Here is a 20831-nt window from a genome sequence, read left to right on the forward strand (position 1 = left end):
TCATGAGACAAGCCCTGGAGCACCAATGTAAGTAAGTGGTAAGTTAAAGATGGTTAGTGGAGCTTATCATTGGGAAAAGGAGGATTGGAATTGATTGGATTGTTCTAGCACAGAACAATACAGCACAAGAACAGGCCCTTCATCACACAATGTCTGTGCCGAACATGATGCCAAGATATACCAATCTCGTATGCCTGCACATGGTCCAATCACATCTGCCTGCACATAATCTGCCTCCATCACCACCCCTGGAAGGGCATTCCAGGCACGTACCATTCTCCAAAGGTGTAAATGTGCATCCCTGCATATTGTTAAACTTTGCCCCTCTCACCTTAAAGTTATGCTCTCTATGATATTTCCACCTCGGGAAAAGGTTCTGACTGTCCACCCAATCTGTCTCTCAGAATTGTATATACTTCCATTTGCTTGGAGGTTGAATGGTCTTTGCTCCAGTAAGCATGAGACACACTTAAGTAAATATTTACTCAACAAAGTAATTAAGCTATTCAGCAAAGGTCAGGTGAGGTTTGGCTGAAAAATGAATTACTTATTTGAACATCCTTCCCACATGTTTATCTCGAATGCTTTGTAGCAGCTTAAGGAAAGCTGGAGCACAGTGCAAGTAAGATGAAGCCATGAATATATTTTTAATTAAAGGGTCTGCCCCACTTAGGCGATTTTGTAGGTGACTACAATAGACTAATGCATTCGCCACATGGTCGCCACGTGTTTTACGGTGGTTGCCGGGGTGTCACCTGCATGGTCGTGAGTAGTTTCCTCAGTTTCGCAACAGATCGTAACGTCATTCTGGTCGCTGCTAATTTTTCAACATGTTTTCACAAAAATTAGCGGCGACATTTGTTTTGACCCCATGGATCGTAGCTTGTATTCTCGTTACGTGGGTGCGGTGGTAGTAGGCCGCCAGGATGACATAGGTTGTCACCAGGTGACATAGGTTATCGCCGGTGCTGACCGCGGTGAATTCCATTGGCGACTACCTACGTCAACATATGTCAACCGGCGACAGGTACCGGCGACTGAATTGTCTTCAGTTTTCAGTTGTTGCCGACAGGGTCATAGCTTGTCGTAGCTTGTTGCGGGTTGACGTAGGCTGACTTCGGTTGTTGTAGGTTGTCGCCTGTGTGGTCGTAGGCTGTGGTAGATGTGGTCGTAGGTGAGCGTCCTAATGGGTTGCCAGTTGTCGGTAGCTTGCCGTAGCTTGACGTCGACTAGGTGGTAAGTTGGTGTAGCATGTCTTAGACATTGTTGTAGTGCAGTCCAGTCGCTGGTTTTTCGGTGACCTGCTCCGCCTGTGACAGTCGCCGGCAGTCGCCTAAAAAATCGCCTAAGTAGGACAGGCCCTTAACTCCTCCACGCGGAGTAGCATCCTTCGTGATGTGCTGGTGCTGTTTTAAGATTCTCCCTGATAAACCCACTGACTGATGTTACCAGAAGGAGAATGACTTTTGCTAAACAACCTTCAAAGTGCACAGATAGTACTGGATAACGAAAACAAACACGTTTATGCATCTAAAAGATATTAGATTTGCAGACATTGCATGAAAATAACAGTTACTTATTGGGCAGAGTTAACATAGCTGAGATCTTTGGGATAGATTGTGTCCATGGTTTTGGAGAGTTGCCCTTATTTGATTGCACAATGTGTACATTTTTCCATTGTGACTTGTCTTATGAGTCCTGATTAATAATTGATACCATCTTTTGTAACCTTGCATGAACTCATGAAATTCCTACACATGTTATCGAGTCTTGACAGTCTCCCTTACCTGAGGAAATCAAATGATAAAATAAGTTTTATGCAGTGTTTGTTAGTATGGTTATGCTGTGTATAAATTCAGGCTGAGAACTAGTGTGACATGTTATAAAGGTAGAATTGAGGTAGGTTTGTGTAGAAAGGAACTGCAGATGCTGGTTTACATCGAAGATAGACACAAAATGCTGGAGTAGCTCAGTGGGACAGGCAGCTTCTCTGGATAGAAGAAATGAGAGGTGATGTAGGTTTCACTGAATTGGTGTTGAGCCATCACTTATAGGCAGGCGTATTACCATGTAATTGTTGGGATCAAACTGTCAGGCAATTCTGCTCCTCCTCTCTCCTACCCTTCACAATATCCCTCAACTTTGGGCCTAGTCCATTGGTGCCCAGTGACAGGTGGAGGTTAGTGGGTATCAGGCCAGTTATCAAGACGAGAAGAAATTGGCAGCCATTAAGAGAAAGTAGATGCATCAGTGTAGGACCTTTCCAGGCATTGAGGCATTCCAGAGCACTTCACTGGCAATGTGCCACACAGCTGAGATTGATGAGAATGGATTCTCATCGTCATCAATAATTCCGGACTAAACTGGAGTCTCGAGGCAATGACACGGATACCCGCAGATTCCTGACCCGCTGAGATACTCCTGCATTTGTGTCTATCTTGTAAACCAGCCTCTGCAGTTCCTTCCTACATATAGGACAAATGTTCTTGTTCTCATTCTTGTTTACGGCAGCACAGTGGCGTTGTTAGTAGAAATGCTGCCTCGCAGCTCCAGCGAACCAAATTAAATCCTGACCTCGAGTCCTGTCGGTGTGGTGTTTGCATGTTCTCCCTGTGATCACTTGGGTTTCCCTCTGATGTTCTGGTTACCTCTCACATCCCAAAGGATGTTCTGGTTAGTACATAGAACACAAAACAGTACAGCACAGGAACAGGCCCTTCAACCCACTGTGTCTGTGCCGAACATGATACCAAGATAAACCAATCTCATCTGCCTGCACATAATCCATATCGCTCCACACACAGAGAATGGTGGGTTCCTGGAATACGCTGCCAGGGGTGGTGGTGGAGATAGATATAATAGCGATGTTTAAGAGACTTTTAGATAGGCACATGGACATGCAGGATATGGACCACGTGCAGACAGAGATTAGTTTAACTTGGCATCATGTTTGGCTCAGACGTTGTGGGCTGAAAGGCCTGTTCCTGTGCTGTATTGTTCTATGTTCTATGTTTCAAACCACACATCATCAGACTCGGGAACAGCCATTCCCCTTTGTTACCAGGCTTCTGAATGCACCTTCCACAAGCTAGGGTACTAGCCTCTACCCCACTTCAGACATTAGACTTTGCTAAGGAACTGATACACTCCAATGCAGAGAACTATATTATGCACTCTATCTTCTTTACCTATTGTACTTGAGTTTGAACTGATTGTAACTCTGCGTGGTATAACTGGCCTGATTGGATAGCACGCAAAACAAAGCTTTGCACTGTACCTCAGTACAAGTGTGAATAATAAACAGAGCTGCCAACTTGATCATGCATTTTGCCAAATTCTCACACTCACGCTGATCACAGAATTTCTCATGCTCTGTCTCATTAGTTTTGAGAATTTCAAAACTAATATCAACTGCATGGGCCGTGGGTGTTGGAGAGCCGGGGTGGAGGGAGGGATGGAGCGGCGGGGACAGATGCGGACGGGGAGCTGGGCTGGTGAGTGTTTGCCGGGCTGGCAAGTCACTCGCTGCAGCTCCGGCCATGGAGCAGCCTCGGTGCAAGAGTCCCGGGCCGTCGGAGGCATCAGAAGCGTTGTGCCGCTGTCGTAAGAGTCTCTGTGCTGAATTCGCCCAGGTGACCGGCATGGACCAGGCTGTGGCTCAGTGCATCCTGGAGGACAACCAGTGGCTGCTGGAAATAGGTACCAAGCACTTGGTAGAAGCGGTGGAAGGTAGTGGCCGTCAAATGGGGGTGGTTGGAGAAAGCATCCTGCTTGCCTGCTAGATATTCACTTACTGTAACTGCAGAAAAATTTTTCCCGATGTTGGGGAAAGTTCAGAACCAGGGGTCACACAGTTTAAGAAAAAGTGGTAGGCCATTTAGGACTGAGATGAGGACAAACTTTCTTAACCCAGAAAGTTGTGAATCTGTGGATTTCTCTGCCACAGAAGGCAATATAAAGTCAGATGTTTACAGAATGGCAGAGGACATCGACATCTTTAAATTAAACTCCAACGGATGTTTTTATGCACTTTAAACCATTTGAATTTGTGCAGACCCCACTGCTTTCAGCATAACGTACCCCACATTTATTGTAAGATATTCACAAATGTTATGTCATTTCTTTTAGATCCAGTTTCTGATGTTAGCTAATTAACATCAGGTTGATGGCATAACAGGGAAGAGACGAGAGGGAAATGGCGCCTGCATGGGATGAAGTGTGACAGGATGTCTAACTTCCTGATGGGTGGAACCAATAGTAAATCACTGCCAAGGCTTCAAAACAGGCACAAAACACTGTAGATGTGGGAATTGTGCATTGGATTGTATCGGTCCAATCTCCAGGCAACTGTATTAATTTTCCGACCTTAACCCAAAACGCATGATGTACTGTTGCAAAAGTATTTGAGACAGAAGAAAAGAAACAAGTTAATGTATTTTTTTCCTACGTTTTTGATCCTGATCCTAAATATAAAATGTAGCCATCTGGGCCAATGGGATGGTCTCTTCAAAAAAAATGTCCCTAGGCTTACTTACTATGGCTGGTCTCCTTTCCTGTTAAACGTTATTAGGATTTGCTTTAGTTTTATTCAGAACTGCATTTTTAGAGTAAAATATAGACAAAATATTATTTTTCTGAAAATAATTTTATTTTTCTAACTTTTCTAAATCTCTGCAAAGTTGGCCTGGTCTCAATGAGTCTGTCTCCATTACAAACAAAAGAATGTAAACCACACCTGCATGACTCCTGTGTCTAACTGAGAGAGGTGCTCGTGTATTAAAACAAAATGTCATAAAACAACAGCCAAAACACAAGACTGAAAATCTGTGTGGAAACAGCTGGCCTGACAGTGGAAAATGGAAAGACTTTTCTCCTCTTCCACCCTCATTACATGGTTCCAGCTCTGAATTTAAAACATTAGACCATGAATTAATTGGCACTGGGAGAAGATCTGTTCTTTTTCATAACATTGAAATTATAGCAGAAGGTAAATGCTTTATAAAAGCATATTTTTTCCTGTGCTTGTCTGCATATTGTATTCATTTATAGGTTGAATTTATTGCAAGTGACCTGATCTAAGCTCTCCTGCACTCTTTCAGTGTGTGTGTTTTGTCATTTGCTGCTTTCTCCTTACATCCTTGGTTTTCCTTGCTAAGAAGGCTACACTTAAGAAAAAATATTACTTTGAATTGTAGGTAAAGACAAATTTACTATTACGTTTTTTAAGTTCATCTGAGGTCACTGCTCACAACAGAAGAAATGTGTAGCACTTTCCCAAAGATTGGTGCCTAAGTCTTTCTGGAATGCTGTCTCTGTCCCTCATGTACAGCGGACGCACAGTGGCATAGTGGTAGAGTTGCTGCCTTACAATGCCAGAGACCCGGGTTTGATCCTGACTGCGGGTGCTGTCTGTACAGACTTTGAACATTTTCCCTGTGACTGTGTGGGTTTTCTCTGGGTATTCCAGTTTTCTCCCACACTCTAAAGACGTGCAGGTTTGTAGGTTAATTAGCTTCTGTAAATTGTCCCTAGTGTGTAGGATAGAATTAGTGTAAGGGTGATCGCTGGTCGGAGAGAACTTGGTAGGTCAAAGGGCATGCTTCCACGCTGTATGTCTAAACTAAACTAGACTGGATCATATAGTGTAGGAAGCAATTGCAGATGCTAGTTTACACTGAAGATAGACACAAAATGCTGAAGTAACTCAGCAAGACAGGAAGCATCTCTGGAGAAAAAGAATGGGTAACGTTTTGGGTCAAGACCTTTCTGCAGGTCGAGAGTCGGGAGAAGGAAACAAGATATGGAAGGGAACAAAAAACTCTTAAACTAAAACGTACATGCATTGCCTCTTTCACAAAAAACAGGCTGTGTGCATCATTTAGTGAGAGTTAGATAGAGCTCTAGGGGCTAGTGGAGTCAAGGGATATGGGGAGAAGGCAGGCATGGGTTATTGATTGGGGACGATCAGCCATGATCACAATGAATGATGGTGCTGGCTCAAAGGGCCGAATGGCCTCCTCCTGCACCTATTTTCTATGTTTCTATTTCTTCGGTAAACAGCAAAATGAAACACTAAAAAAAATCCATTCTCATCATAAGCACAGTTAGTGATATTAAGGTGTTAATCTATATATTGGTGATCGAGGTAAAAGATAATTTACCAGAACAGGTAGCAAGATGTTGGCTTGTGTTCCAATTCAAATGTTGGTGTAAAACAGATAGTATGGGATCAAGTTTGTGTTCCACACAACATTCAGTTCCATTGCACGCACTGCAGCTTAATAATACGCACTGTGAATTAAGAATTGGTGATCTTAACCACCCAGGTCTACACCAGACTAAGACAAATTTATACTCCCCTGGATTTGTAGTTTGCCAGATAAATCAATTGAGGTAATAAATGTAATGAAATAATTGGATGGAATATGCAGAAGAAATCTATATGTACTAAGGGGGAAATGAAAGGCAAAGGGACATCACATCTTTAATATTTGAACCATGGCATTCTGGAACAAAACTTGGAGAAGCATCATGGAATTAGGAATGCCCTTACTGAAATTAAAATTTGCAATTGTAAATTCAGTCTGAAGAAGGGTCTCGACCCAAGACATCACCCATTCTTTCTCTCTAGAGATGCCACCTGTCCCGCTGAGTTACTCCAGCATTTTGTGTCTTTCTTCGATTTGAACCAGCATCTGCAGTTCCTTCTTACACACTAAAATTTGTAATCCTGGAATTAGATATTATTTTCATGAATTAAGGATATGAAGGCATATGGATCACAGGCAGGCACATGGATCTGAGGTACATATATGACCCAATCTAATAGAATAAAATGGTTTAGGAAATTGAATTGTGTCCCTAAGTGTCTTTTAAATGCTGTTAACTGCCTTTACCACCTCCTCTGGCAGTTCGTTCAATATACCCCCCCCCCCCCAACCTCTGTGTGAAAATGTTACCCTTGGGTTCCTGTTTGATCCTGCTCCTCTCACGCATATTGGGTACTTTTACTTTGGGAGGCGATTGAAGTAAATAATGCTGTGGTTACTAGTAATGAACTATTCAGTGGCGCAGGTGAATTGCAACACTGGCATAATGTTGTTTTTGATGGTTAGAAAGCAAAGGTAGCTATTGAGGTGGGATTTAACCTTGTCTCTCAGGCATAAACTTTACAATGGTGATTCAGTGCACTTTGTAGTAAGTAGCCGAATTTTAATTTCCTTGAAATGGGAGTGATTACTTGGTATTTGTTATGGGTGGTTATTCCCTGATGACAGCTTCATGGCATTATACAAAAAATGGGTTAGTGTGGAGAAGAGGGTATCACAGTGGTGCAGCTGGTAGAGCAGCTGCCTCACAGCTCCAGAGAACCAAGTTCAATCCTGATCTGACTGCTGGTACTGTCTGAGTGGAGTTTGCATGTTCTCCCTATGATCATGTAGGTTTCCTCTGATATGCTCCAGTTCCCTCCTACATCCCAAAGACCTACAGGTTGGTGGGTTAGTTCGTCACTCTATGTTGCCTCTGTAGGTGAGGTGTATAATGTGAGAAGAATTGGTAGGAATTTGGTGAGAATATAGTGGGCTGGGGTGGATGTGTAGAAATGGTGCTTGATGTTTAGCACAGATTCAGTGGGATGAAGCATGCCTGCTGTACTTTAGACTTTGGAGATACAGTGGGGAAATAAGCCCTTCGGCCCACTGAGTCTACACCAAGGGACAATTTACAATCTTTTATGGCAGCAACTTTACAACTGCACCACTGTGCCTGCTGTATGCTTAGGAAACTTATCATCTCAGTTTTACACACAGTTGAATACATTGAAAGTATGGTTGGTGTTGTAGGAAAAATGACAGCTAAAATATACATGCCAACATTCCACAAAGAACACTGCAATAATGACTCAGATCTGCGCTTATACGTTGGTTATTGACAAATAATGATGAGGACAACGTGAGATATGCTCCGTACAACAGAGGAAAAAAAATTGAGATGACGTCGAATATAGAGAGGCACATCTTTACCCCCCCCCCCCCTCCCTGAGAGAGGGTGATCACAAATTTATTGCATCCCCAGTTCAGCTGCCAAATGGCAGCCCTTGACTGAACATTGGTCTCAGACTGTGCCTTATAATACAATCAGCATTATATATGTACCATCGAAAGCATCCTGACCACCTGCTTCACGGTATGGTACAGCAGCTGCACCACAGCTGACAGGAAGGCACTGCAACGGGTGGTGAAAACCGCTCAGCACATCATCGGTGCCCCGCTCCCTGCCATGGATGCCCTCCACCGAAAACGGTGTCTGAGACGGGCTGGGAAAATCATCAAGGACCCCTCTCACCCTAACCATGGACTATTTGCCTTCAGGGAGGCGGTACAGGAGCCTCGGGTCTCGCACAAGCAGGCTGAGGAACAGCTTTTTCAATAACACCATTACACTGCTGAACTCGGAGTCCTGTCGCTAGCTATCTTTAGACTCTCCCATGTGTATACATTTGTATACATTTATTGCCTATGTACCAGTTTAATTCATCCACAGTCCACACATTGTTAACCTTATTTTTATTTTTATTTGTATTTTTATTTTGTATTTTTATTTTTATTTCTACTATCTTGCACTATGACCAGACGCTAAACTGAATTTTGTTGTACCTGTACTCGTATTTGTGCAATGACAATAAAGTTGAATTGAATTGAATTGAATTGAGCAGTGTGCTTCCCATTGCATTGGACTTCATACACGGACTTTCATAAAAGAGGCAATTTGATGCAGTGATATCCATCAAACTACATTTAGTTTGTCACAAGAAGTTGGGGTTTCAAAGGACGTCAGGTTATTATTTTGTCCACAGCTGAGTTAAGGTCTGCTCCTTTGCCAGAAAATGGTTCTCATTTTAACAGATTTTCAGCTCCGGTTGCCAATTTCTCCTTGGTGAGGAGGCCCCCTTGGACCAAATCCTGTGCAACTGGGCGTCTGAAGGTTGATTGGTGTAGGTTACCCACTTGCAGGGTGTCATTTGGAAACCCACCCTCTAACTGGATTGTACCTTGAACAACATACGGGTTCTTCAAACTAAGCACAGTTTTGTGCAAGGGCCTCAATTGTCAAGCCCCTGCCTGTCAGCGGTGAAGGCACATGCAGAATGAGCAAATTATGCTCGAAGGTTGTTTTTGAAATGTTATCCATGTGCTTGTAAGGCATGTCAAAATATGCCAATACTCACTTGGCTCCCGCTGAGATCTAAACTTCACGTTGACAACACAAAGAGTAATTATTTCATTCATGGAACCCCAAGTTGATTCTTTGCCGGTAGTGGAGAATTTCAACTGCAGAAAATTTTTAAGATGCAGCATGGAAACAGCCCCTTTGGCCCATCGAGAACATGCCTACCATTGATCACCCATTTGCATTAGTTCTATGTAATCCCACTTTTTTGTCCATTCCCTATACACTTGGGGCAATTTAAAGAGGCAATTTACAATTAACGTACAAACACGCATGTCTTTGGGATGTGGGATGAAAGAGGAGCACCCAGAGGAAATCCATGTGGACACAGGGGGAACAGGAATATGTATCGTGTGCAAGGCACAAAGAATGGCACAATTTAATGGGGATGGCACAGTGGTGAAGGTGGTGGTCGACCCGGCACAATCATGCTCTCGGATGGTATCTGCATTGAGTTCTCTCAATCCTCCTGCAAGCATCTCGGTTTCTGTCCACATCACAAAGGCGTGCTGGTTGGTCAAATAATTGGCCACAGTAGATTGTCCGTAGTGTGTAGATAAGCAGTTGCATCTGGGGAGAGTTGATGGGAATGTGAAATGCAGAGGTTATAGGAAGAATGAGAGGATAAATTAGTTTGTTATGTGAGCTGGCAGAGACACAATGGTCTGCATGGCCTCCTGATGGTTCTTTCTTGGATCTGTATGAGCAGAGCTCGGCATAGCCCCTTTAACTGGGCACAGATGTCCCCACTCTAAGCCTACTCCCACAATGAAAAGAAAGGACGTGCCGCAACCAGACAACCTGACCTGTCACAACAGCCCATGATTTTTACAATGTGTCACATCCAAGACATCTTCAGCTAGGGAAGGAATAACTACAAAATATCTATTTTACTTTCTGGAATATTCAAGAGAATGTTCCTGTTGAGCACTGGATACTCAGCAGTGTTTGTAAGTGGGAACTGCATGTTCTGTGCAATTACAGAGTCATGAAGTCAAACAGCATGGAAACAGGCCCTTCGGTCCAACTTGCCCACACTGGCCAATATGTCCCATCTACACTACTACCACCTACCTGCGTTTGGCCCATATCCCTATAAATAGTTCCTATCCATGCACCTGTCTAAATGTTTCTTAAAAGTTGTGATAGTACCTGCCTCAATTACCTCCTCCGGCAGCTCGTTCCATACACCCACCACCCTTTATGTGAAAAGGTTACCCCTCAGGTTAATATTATATCTTTCCCCCCACTCCTTAAACCTATATCATCTGGTTCTCGATTCCTCTACTCTGGGCAAGAGACTATGTGCAACCGCCCGATCTATTCGTCTCATGATTTTGTACACAGTTGTCCAGGTTTCCTTGGGATTGAGATTTGATTGGCTGGCAGCTTTGCTTAGTGGTGAACTTGATAGAAAAAACATGAAGACTAATACATGTGTGGAATATATACCATGCCTTTCATGGCCTCATACTGACACCTTCAATTCAAAAGCTATCAAATGACCATCTTTTGGCCTCCACCCTCTCTGCCACCTAGACCAATCTGTTTTCTTTCTTTCTCAGTTCAGATTAAGTTTCTCCAACCTTCTCTTCCACAGATGCTACATGCCCTGCTTTTTCCAGCATTATCTGTTTGGCACCAGGTGATTATTTTGGACTACAACGTGTGAAGTTTATGTTCTGTTACCACTGTATAGTTCTTGTTTTAGCAGAGAAATGTTTTGATGTCTATGTATAAAGATAATCCAGGAAACATGGTTGCTAAATTGTATTTGACCCTGACAAAGTCCGACTGAGAGCAATGTTAGAATGACGATAGACACAAAAAGCTGGAGTAACTCAGCGGGACAGGCAGCTTCTCTGGAGAGAAGGAATGGGTGATGTTTCAGGTTGAGACCCTTCTTCTGACTTCTTCAGAAGGGTCCTGATCCGAAATGTCATCCATTCCTTCTCTCCAGAGATGCTGCCTGTTCCACTGAGGTATTTCAGTTATGGAATGGAATGCTATTTTATTGTCATTCAAACAACTTGGTTTGAACAAAATTGCATTTTCTACAGTTTTTTACATTACAAAAAAACCCATGACCCACACTTAACACAGTTTACATAAACATCCATCACAGTGAGTCTCCAACACCTCCTCACTGTGATGGAAGGCAAAGTCTTATCTCTTCCCTTTGTTCTTCACCCGCGGTCCAGCAGTCCAACTGCAGCATCTAGGCGAACTGTATCTATTATTTGTGTCTATCTTTGGTTTAAACCAGCATCTGCAGTTCCTTTCAATGCAATGTTACAATGATCAGATTATCAATTCAAGTGAAATTGGTTGGCCAGAACATCAGGGAGATCATCCCTACCTTTCAATTTATTATCGCATGATCTCTTACATCTACCCATTTGTGCTGCACAGAAATCTCAGCGTGCGCTCTGTGCAGGTCTCTGCAGTGAGTACTGAACAGGTAACCTTTGGGCTGTCAAAGAGCCAAGGTGTCGTTAAAATCTGTTGTTGTGTTTTGTTGGTGCTTTGCAGGACTTGTGGCCATGAACTCAGTGTCACTGCACCCTGCACCAGCTAGCAGTGTTGGTAAGATATTCTCTCTAAGTCTTCATTCCCACTAACTTTGGTGTCAGTAAGACACACAAAGACAGAAACATTGAAATAGGCCATTTAGCCCAAAAGATAGTGCTTTGTTCAGAGGTGTCCCTTCCACCCACCAGTGGTCACTCTGTAACCAGACTGCTGCACCTCTCTCCTTTATCTTTATCTGGGTTCCCATTTGATACATCCAAACAATTCTCCAATGTAACAGATCCCTGAGTAAAGGTAGTGCTCTGATGTCCGTACTGAACTTATTAAAGTAAAAAATCGATTATTTGGTATAAACTGATAGTTCAGCATCTGAGTCACTCATTAATGAGTAGTGTACAGGCACAGCGAGGGTCCAGATTGTTGCTGTAGCTAGGGTCAGCGGTTAGGATGGATAGGTGTAGCCGGAGCCAAGGTCCAGAGCACTTGCGTATTTTCTGCCTCCCTTTAAACCTACCGGGTTCCCTAGCAAACTTGTTATAGCACGATGTAACATGAGAAAAGGTAAAATAATGGTGCAATGCTGTATTATCTATACTATTACTAAAAAAACACATCGTGACCACTTCCGGTCTACGTTGTAAATAAATGTGTGCAAAAATGCTACCCTATATCACTCTGTTTTTTTTTGCTATCTTACTCACCGTTCTCCTCTGCTCCAAGTGCCTCAAGTTTTGTTCCGATCGGTGAAATACTAAAAAAAATTATTAAGGTTTAAAAAAATCGTGAGATCAGCAGATTGGTCTTCTTGCCTGACATCCACCATGAAGGTAAAGCCCCTTCCTGGGGCCATGAGAATAAAGCCCCGGAGGCCAGGGTGTGAGTCAGACAGCCCGGAAGACCGTGAGTGAGAGTTGAGTCCAGAACTGTGAATCTACGCCGTGCTGACTGAACTGTGAGTCTACAAGCTGTGAGTGAGAGTTGAGTCCAGAACTGTGAGTGCTCCAGCCGTTAGTGAGTGAATGTGAATCTACAAGACGTGGCTCACTCCGGAAGTCGCGCTCAGTCCAGAGGTCTGACCTAAGTCCAAGGCCACACTCATTCCGGAAGTCGTGCGTGAGTAGATTCCGGAGAGTTTTACTGTCATATGTACCAGATGTATGTGTGTGATGGAGAGTGTGTGCGTGTGTGTGCGTGTGTGTGTGTGTGTGTGTTTGTGTGTGAGTGTGAGAGAGAGATGGAGGGTGGGTGTGTGTGAGATGGAGGGTGGGTGTGTGAGAGATTGAGGGTGTGTGTGCGTGTGATGGAGGGTGTGTACAGAAACATAGAAATTAGGTGCAGGAGTATGCCATTCGGCCCTTCGAGCCTGCACCGCCATTCAATATGATCATGGCTGATCATCCAACTCAGTATCCCGTACCTGCCTTCTCTCCATACCCTCTGATCCCCTTAGCCACAAGGGCCACATCTAACTCCCTCTTAAATATAGCCAATGAACTGGCCTCGACTACCCTCTGTGGCAGAGAGTTCCAGAGATTCACGACTCTCTGTGTGAAAAACCTTCTTCTCATATCAGTTTTAAAGGATTTCCCCCTTATCCTTAAGCTGTGACCCCTTGCCCTGGACTTCCCCAACATCGGGAGCAATCTTCCTGTATCTAGCCTGTCCAACCCCTTAAGAATTTTGTAAGTTTTCTATAAGATCCCCTCTCAATCTCCTAAATTCTAGAGACTATAAACCAAGTCTATCCAGTCTTTCTTCATAAGACAGTCCTGACATCCCAGGAATCAGTCTGGTGAACCTTCTCTGCACTCCCTCTATGGCAATAATGTCCTTCCTCAGATTTGGAGACCAAAACTGTACGCAATACTCCAGATGTGCTCTCACCAAGACCCTGTACAACTGCAGTAGAACCTCCCTGCTCCTATACTCAAATCCTTTTGCTATGAATGTGAATCTACAAGATGTGGCTCACTCCGGAAGTTGCGCTCAGTTCAGAGGTCTGACCTGAGTCCAAGGCCGCACTCATTCCGGAAGTCGTGCGTGAGTAGATTCCGGAGAGTTATGTGTGTGTCAGATGGAGGGTGTATGTGTGTGTGAGAGAGAGAGAGAGATATGGAGAGTGGGTGTGTTTGAGATGGATGGTGTGTGTGAGATGGAGGGTATGTGTGTGGGTGAGATGGAGGGTGTGTGTGTGTGTGTGTGTGTGTGATGGGTGGTGTGTGTGTGTGATGGAGGGTGTGTGTGTGTGTGTGTGTGTGTGATGGAGGGTGTGTGCGTGATGGAGGATGTGTGTGTGTGAGCCCACCAGCCATGAGTGGGTGAACTGCCAGCCCACCAGCCGTGTGAGTGAGTGAACTGCCAGCCCACCAGCCGTGAGTGAGTGAGTGAACTGCCAGCCCACCAGCCATGACTGACTGAACTGCGAGTCCAAGAATCCATTCGGCCCACAATGTCCACAATCCCTTTGGCCCACGACACCCATACTAGTGCTCCAGAAAGCCCCCCAACGGGTCCCACTTAGTCTAGTTAGTAGCATCCAATTGCACAGAAAACCTACTACAAAAATGTCCCAATTATCAAGGTTTGGTTCAATTACCATAATATAATTAGGATTCCCAAATACATATATTCCCCAAAATGTCTGGAAAATACTTCTCTTGGTCCAGAGGGAAAAGGCCTGATCAGTTCTTAGTGCTGCCATGCATTTTTTCCTTTTGCAGGTTCTTAGGTTCATTGTATGCTCCTTCTTCCAGAGATCCTTCCTCTCCACAGTGGCAGGCACCAAGTGTATTGCTGCCATGGTGGACTGTGCCTTTAAGGACTAACAGCAGAATTGCTTCTCTTGCAAACTGCTGGCCTTGTTTTAAGGCTTTATTCTGGGCATAAACCACCCTAATGCAAACTACTTTCACAAATGTTTGAAAGGGTCTTGAATTGGTGCTCGGGCACCAAAAAATTCCCAGCTGAAATCCAACTGCTAATGTTTTACATTTTTGTTTTAATGGACTATTAACCTGTGTTGCCCTTCAGTAATTTGTGGTTTTGCGGCTCACTCTGTGTCTCTAGACCAAGGAGCATGTGGTCTCCCGGTCATTCCTACCAAATTATCACCATCTCACGCACAACTGCATTGCAAATAACTTTCCCACGACACGCCCACTCTATAAGTTTATTACTTCTGCCTTGTGTTTTATCCTCCCCCTGTACTAATGGCTTGATTTGGGGTTGTTCATAAATTCTAGAAATTCTATTTCCAAACAAAAGCTTTTTATTTTTAGTGTGCATAACATTGGGAAAGGGCACCTCACGGAGGTGTAATCGTGGAAATGGGTGCCAGGTTATAATAGAGGTGTGTTTTAACTGGCGTCTTAAAGGAAATGAGTGCTCCAGTATCCTGCTCAAATGTTTCCTGTAGCACTGTGTCACTTTCGTGTTTTTCTTCTACTTTTACTTGGCTTACTGCTGTCAGAATGAAACACTCAAATTGAAAGCCCTTTATATAATTTGACACAACAAGCTTCTGGGATTTGTGTCCCAGACTTGCTGAAAAGGTTGGTCAGAGCTTCTGTACTTCCACAAGTGGAAATATTCATATTTTATTAAATTGTTTCGTCATTCGGAAACACAATATTCACAAATGTTTGAAAAGGGATTATTGTTTTTTGCAATAGTAAAGGGAAATCCTGAGAAAGTGACCAGCTATAAGTTATCAGAGGTCTCACATACAGCAACAGGAGATTTGAGGGGAATGGAGGTGGAGAGCAATGCAACAGGATCAGTGCAGCAATGATCTGGCAAAGACACTGAAGCTGTAAAGCCTCCGCGACCTCCCTTGGTATAGGGGGCCTTCACTAAAGTGTGAGCGAAGAACAGACTGGTGACTTTATGGTGACGTGAGTGTTGTTGTGGTAAATGAAAAGAAGCAACTGATTAAGAAGCATCAAGCAGCACAATTTAGAAAGAGGCTCATTTGGTCCGATGTGTCATCATCAGCTGCTTGGATGAGCTTGCCAATTAACGCTGCTCCCACACTGCCACTTCATGGCTTTGTAATATTTTCCAATTCGAGTTGCTTGTCTTTTGAAAATTATGACTGACTCTGCTTCCAATACCTTTTAGAAACATAGAAACATAGAAAATAGGTGCAGGAGTAGGCCATTCGGCCCTTCGAGCCTGCACCGCCATTCAATATGATCATGGCTGATCATCCAACTCGGTATCCTGTACCTGCCTTCACTCCATACCCCCTGATCAATTTAGCCACAAGGGCCACATCTAACTCCCTCTTAAATATAGCCAATGAACTGGCCTCAACTACCTTCTGCGGCAGAGAATTCCAGAGATTCACCACTCTCTGTGTGAAAAAAGCTTTCCTCATCTCGGTCCTAAAAGATTTCCCCCTTATCCTTAAACTGCGACCCCTTGTTCTGGACTTCTCCAACATCGGGAACAATCTTCCTGCATCTAGCCTGTCCAACCCCTTAAGAATTTTGTAAGTTTCTATAAGATCCCCCCTCAATCTTCTAAATTCTAGCGAGTACAAACCGAGTCTATCCAGTCTTTCTTCATATGAAAGTCCTGATATCCCAGGAATCAGTCTGGTGAACCTTCTCTGTACTCCCTCTATGGCAAGAATGTCTTTCCTCAGATTAGGAGACCAATACTGTACGCAATACTCCAGGCGTGGTCTCACCAAGACCCTGTACAACTGCAGTAGAACCTCCCTGCTCTTATACTCAAATCATTTTGCTATGAATGCTAACATACCATTCGCCTTCTTCACTGCCTGCTGCACCTGCATGCCTACTTTTAATGACTGGTGTACCATGACGCCCAGGTCTCGTTGCATCTCCCCCTTTCCTAATCGGCCACCATTCAGATAATAACTTTCTTGAACTTGCTCCATAAAAACATTGGCTCGTCTCTCCTCTCTCGCCTCTCAGCAACTGAAAGTCAGCTTGAAGCTAAGGGTCGGTAGGTGCCACCACCTACTGTAAATGTGCTGGATTTAGACATGCTTTCCACAATCTGTATGTGAGGAATTCCCCAGTGTTGCTAATTATCGCAGGGAAATGGTGGTTTCCGACAAGCTACACCAGCTTATTTTAGTTTGCACAGTTTGGTGCATATCCCAGCTCAATGTTTAGTTTAATTTATTGTCACGTGCACCGACGTAGAGTGAAAAGGTTTTGTTGCGTGATAACCAGTTAGCAGAAAGATTATACATGATTACAATCGAGTCATCCACAGTGTACAGATGCACGATATAAGGACCAGAAAAGTTTTCGAACTTCTTCTTACCCCTTTTGAACATGAACGATGTTATTTGTATTATTTGAGTTACTTATTTGTTTGTTTTCCTTTGTGTTTTATTTTCTTTTTTTATTGCTTACAAGTTTATTTGGGTTTGTATTTTTTAACATGTTCAATAAATTAATAATCATTTAAAAAAAATAAAAAAATAAGTGAATAACATTTAGTGCACGATAAAGTCCAGTTAAAGATAGTCTGAGGGTCTCCAATGAGGTAGATAGTAGGTCAGCAACTGTGAGGTTTGGTCTGCAGCTGTGTGTTCGGCAAGACGCCGCAGGCGATCAGTGGGAACGAACGAGACCTTGAGGATGGAGAATTTGTCCTGTTCAAACGCAGGGCTCTGGATGGCGTGTCTGCGATGTGCATGTCTTTACCTTTTTTGTAAACAATGCAGAAGTCAAACCATTGTAACTGCATCATCATTTGCTGGGGCAGCAAGGATAGGCTTGCTCAGGATGGTGACTAGTGGCTGGTGAAGGTTTTGCCAAAGATAAAGTCTTTAAATTTTAAACAGGCAAAAACCATGGCAAGCAGTTCCTTCTCTATCTGAGCATAGCGTTGTTCAGTTTCAGTCAGGGTGCGTGATGTGTAAGAAATGGGCATCACGTCGACGTTGAAGGATGTTTGTAGGCATGCTGCGCCTAGCCCATACTGGGATGCATCGCAGGTGATAATGACTGGCAGATTGAGATTGAAGTATGCCAGTGTGGGCACGCTAGCTAGCTGTAGTTTTAAGGTCTCAAAAGCTCCTTGGTGTTGTGGGTACCAATACCATGCATTGTCCTTGTGGGTCAGTTGTCGTAGGGGAGCAGAAAGTTCACTGAGGTTGGGAATAAACTTGCACAAGCAGTTGACCATGCCGAAAAAATCGTTGTAAGCTGCTGATGTCGTTTGGGACCGGCAGCTCGTTGATGGCTGCAGTCTTTAGTGGATCAGGTTTTAATCCATTGCTGGTGAACACGTGACCGACGTATGTAACTTCGGAGACGCTGAACCTGAGTTTCAGATTAATGTCTCTGGCACGGTTCAATATCTTTTTCAAGTTGGCATCATGCTCGGTCACATCGCGACCGTATACTAGGATGTCGTCAACAATGATGGCACATGGATATTCTGTGAATAGTTGTTCCATTGCGCGCTGAAAGATTTCACTAGCAGAGTTGATACCAAAGGGCATTCTTAAAAACCTGTAGCGGCCGAACGGTGTGACAAAAGTTGTTAGGGCAGACGATGCTCGGTCCAACGGGATTTGCAAGAAAAAGCTTTTGGTATCGACGACTGAGAATACCGTTGCATTACCAATCTGTGCCGCTATGTCCTCAGTGATTCTCATCGGATAGTGTTGGCATTTGATTGCTGTGTTTAAATCTTTAGGGTTGACACAGATGCGTAATCTTGTTTATCTTTTTTTGTGGAGACGACCATAGTGGAGACCCAGTCCGAGGGTTCACTGACCTCGGCAATAATTCCGATGGCGATCATACGCTTGAGTTCGATGTGTATTCTCTCTCGCATGCCATGGGGGATGCGGTGAGGTGCACAAACTATTGGGGTGACAGTATGATCTACAGTGATCTTGTATATCATAGGCAATTTGCCAAGCTTGTCGTCAAATAAGTCTTTATAGTTGGATAGCATTTGCAGTGTTGGCTCCTCTGTCAAACAGAGTGTGTGGACAGGACGCCCAAAATAAACCAGATCCAGGTCGAGGCATACATTAATGCCAAGCAATGTTTCTGAGTTTGTTTGGACAATGTAGAAGATTAGGTTTTTTGTATGCTTGATGACAGTACAATTTAAATCAGCTTTACCCAACGGGTGGAGAACTCCCCCCCCCCCCCCCCCCCATAAGCATGTAGGGTGGAGGAGCCTTTTTTCATGAGTTCAGTGGTTCTTATCTTGTTGAACTCTTTGAGTGACATTACATTCACTCTGGCGCCAGTGTTGACTTTGGCATTCAAAGCCTTGTTATTGATTATCACGGACACTGCAGGACCCATCAGTTTGCCTGGGGAGCACAGGTTTAGGGAGAGTACAGTAGAGTCAGTGTCTGTGTTAGATTTCTCCTTGGAGCAGTGCTCCCACGCACCCTAATCAATTAGCAAAGTGGTTGAGTTCCTTGCACTTATATCTAGATACAAGTGCATGGATCATAGCTTCTGGACCCGCTAAATTCAACAGCAGCGATGACTTTAGGTCATTGGGGTCATTTCGGTGAACGATGTGGATAGAATGAGCATAGTCTCGCTCAAACATTCGCCAGCGCTCGGCTATATCAGAATCAAACACGAGTGGGCTTGGCTTTCGTCAAGAGTTAATCATGTCGTTAAAATCACTCACAAATAAAATCTGATAAACAAGATAAATCGCGGTAAACAGACGCGGGCTAGACCCGATTTTCTGACACCATGTAAATACCTTAGTCTCAAACAGGTTGAAGCACAAGCATCTTTATTGTCTAGTTCATCATTACCTATGCAGTACATCACACGTTCAGTCTACTGCAGCAACTGCCGGGCACCAAGCGGGTTCTTACACTATAAATCATATAATTAGACAGAGTTATAATTACTAAGCATTCTGATTGGCTAACATGCAATAGCCAATCTACAGTCACCTATTCCTTTTCTCCAGAGCTACTGCCTTACTCCAGAGTTACTCCAGCATTTTGTGTCTATATTCGGGGCAATTTACCTGCGGACCACATTTTGGGGATTTGGGAGAAATCAGAGCACCCGCTGACACCCACACAGTCACCGAGAGAATGCGCAAACTCTAAAGGAGTTCCTGGCAGGGGAATCTATGACCTGGGATTGACAGCCCAAGTAAAGGGGTGGGCTGTTTCGCACGAAGATGAGAGAAGGTTCTTCTTTCAGTGGGTGGGGAGGTCTTAGGGTTCTCTAGGGATTTCTCTTAGGGATTTGAGTATAGGAGCAGGGAGCTTCTACTGCAATTGTACAGGGTCTTGGTGAGACCACACCTGGAGTATTGCATACAGTTTTGGTCTCCTAATCTGAGGAAAGACATTCTTGCCATAGAGGGAGTGCAGAGAAGGTTCACCAGACTGATTCCTGGGATGTCAGGACTTTCATATGAAGAAAGACTGGATAGACTTGGCTTGTACTTGCTAGAATTTAGAAGATTGAGGGGGGATCTTATAGAAACGTACAAAATTCTTAAGGGGTTGGACAGGCTAGATGCAGGAAGATTCTTCCCGATGTTGGGGAAGTCCAGAACAAGGGGTCACAGTTGAAGGATAAGGGGGAAGTCTTTTAGGTCAGAGATGAGAAAAACATTTTACACACAGAGAGTGGTGAATCTGTGGAATTCTCTGCTACAGAAGGTAGTTAAGGCCAGTTCATTGGCTATATTTAAGAGGGAGTTAGATGTGGCACTTGTGGCTAAAGGGATCAGGGGGTATGGAGAGAAGGCAGGTACAGAATACTCATGGTGCTAGCTTAGCAAATTAACTCTCACCGGACATTTCTCTCGGTGGTAAATCCCTGGGTAACTGTCTCTGGGTACCTCTGGGTAACTCTAGGTAAAGCTGGGTAAAGCTGGGCCCATAACCTGTTGGCAGAGGTGCATTGTGCAGCGATTCTTGCAGCCTACCCAGTGCTAGACCAAAGATAATTCAGAGCAGTAAAAAACACAGTGGGGCATCCATCTTGTTCAAACTGGAAGAAAAACTTTATTTACACACTTGCTCACACATCAATTACAGTACCTCTCATTGGCTGTTATCATTGTCAGTT

The sequence above is a fragment of the Leucoraja erinacea genome, chromosome 13 (assembly GCF_028641065.1).
Source record: "Leucoraja erinacea ecotype New England chromosome 13, Leri_hhj_1, whole genome shotgun sequence".
Taxonomy (NCBI): Eukaryota; Metazoa; Chordata; class Chondrichthyes; order Rajiformes; family Rajidae; genus Leucoraja; species Leucoraja erinaceus.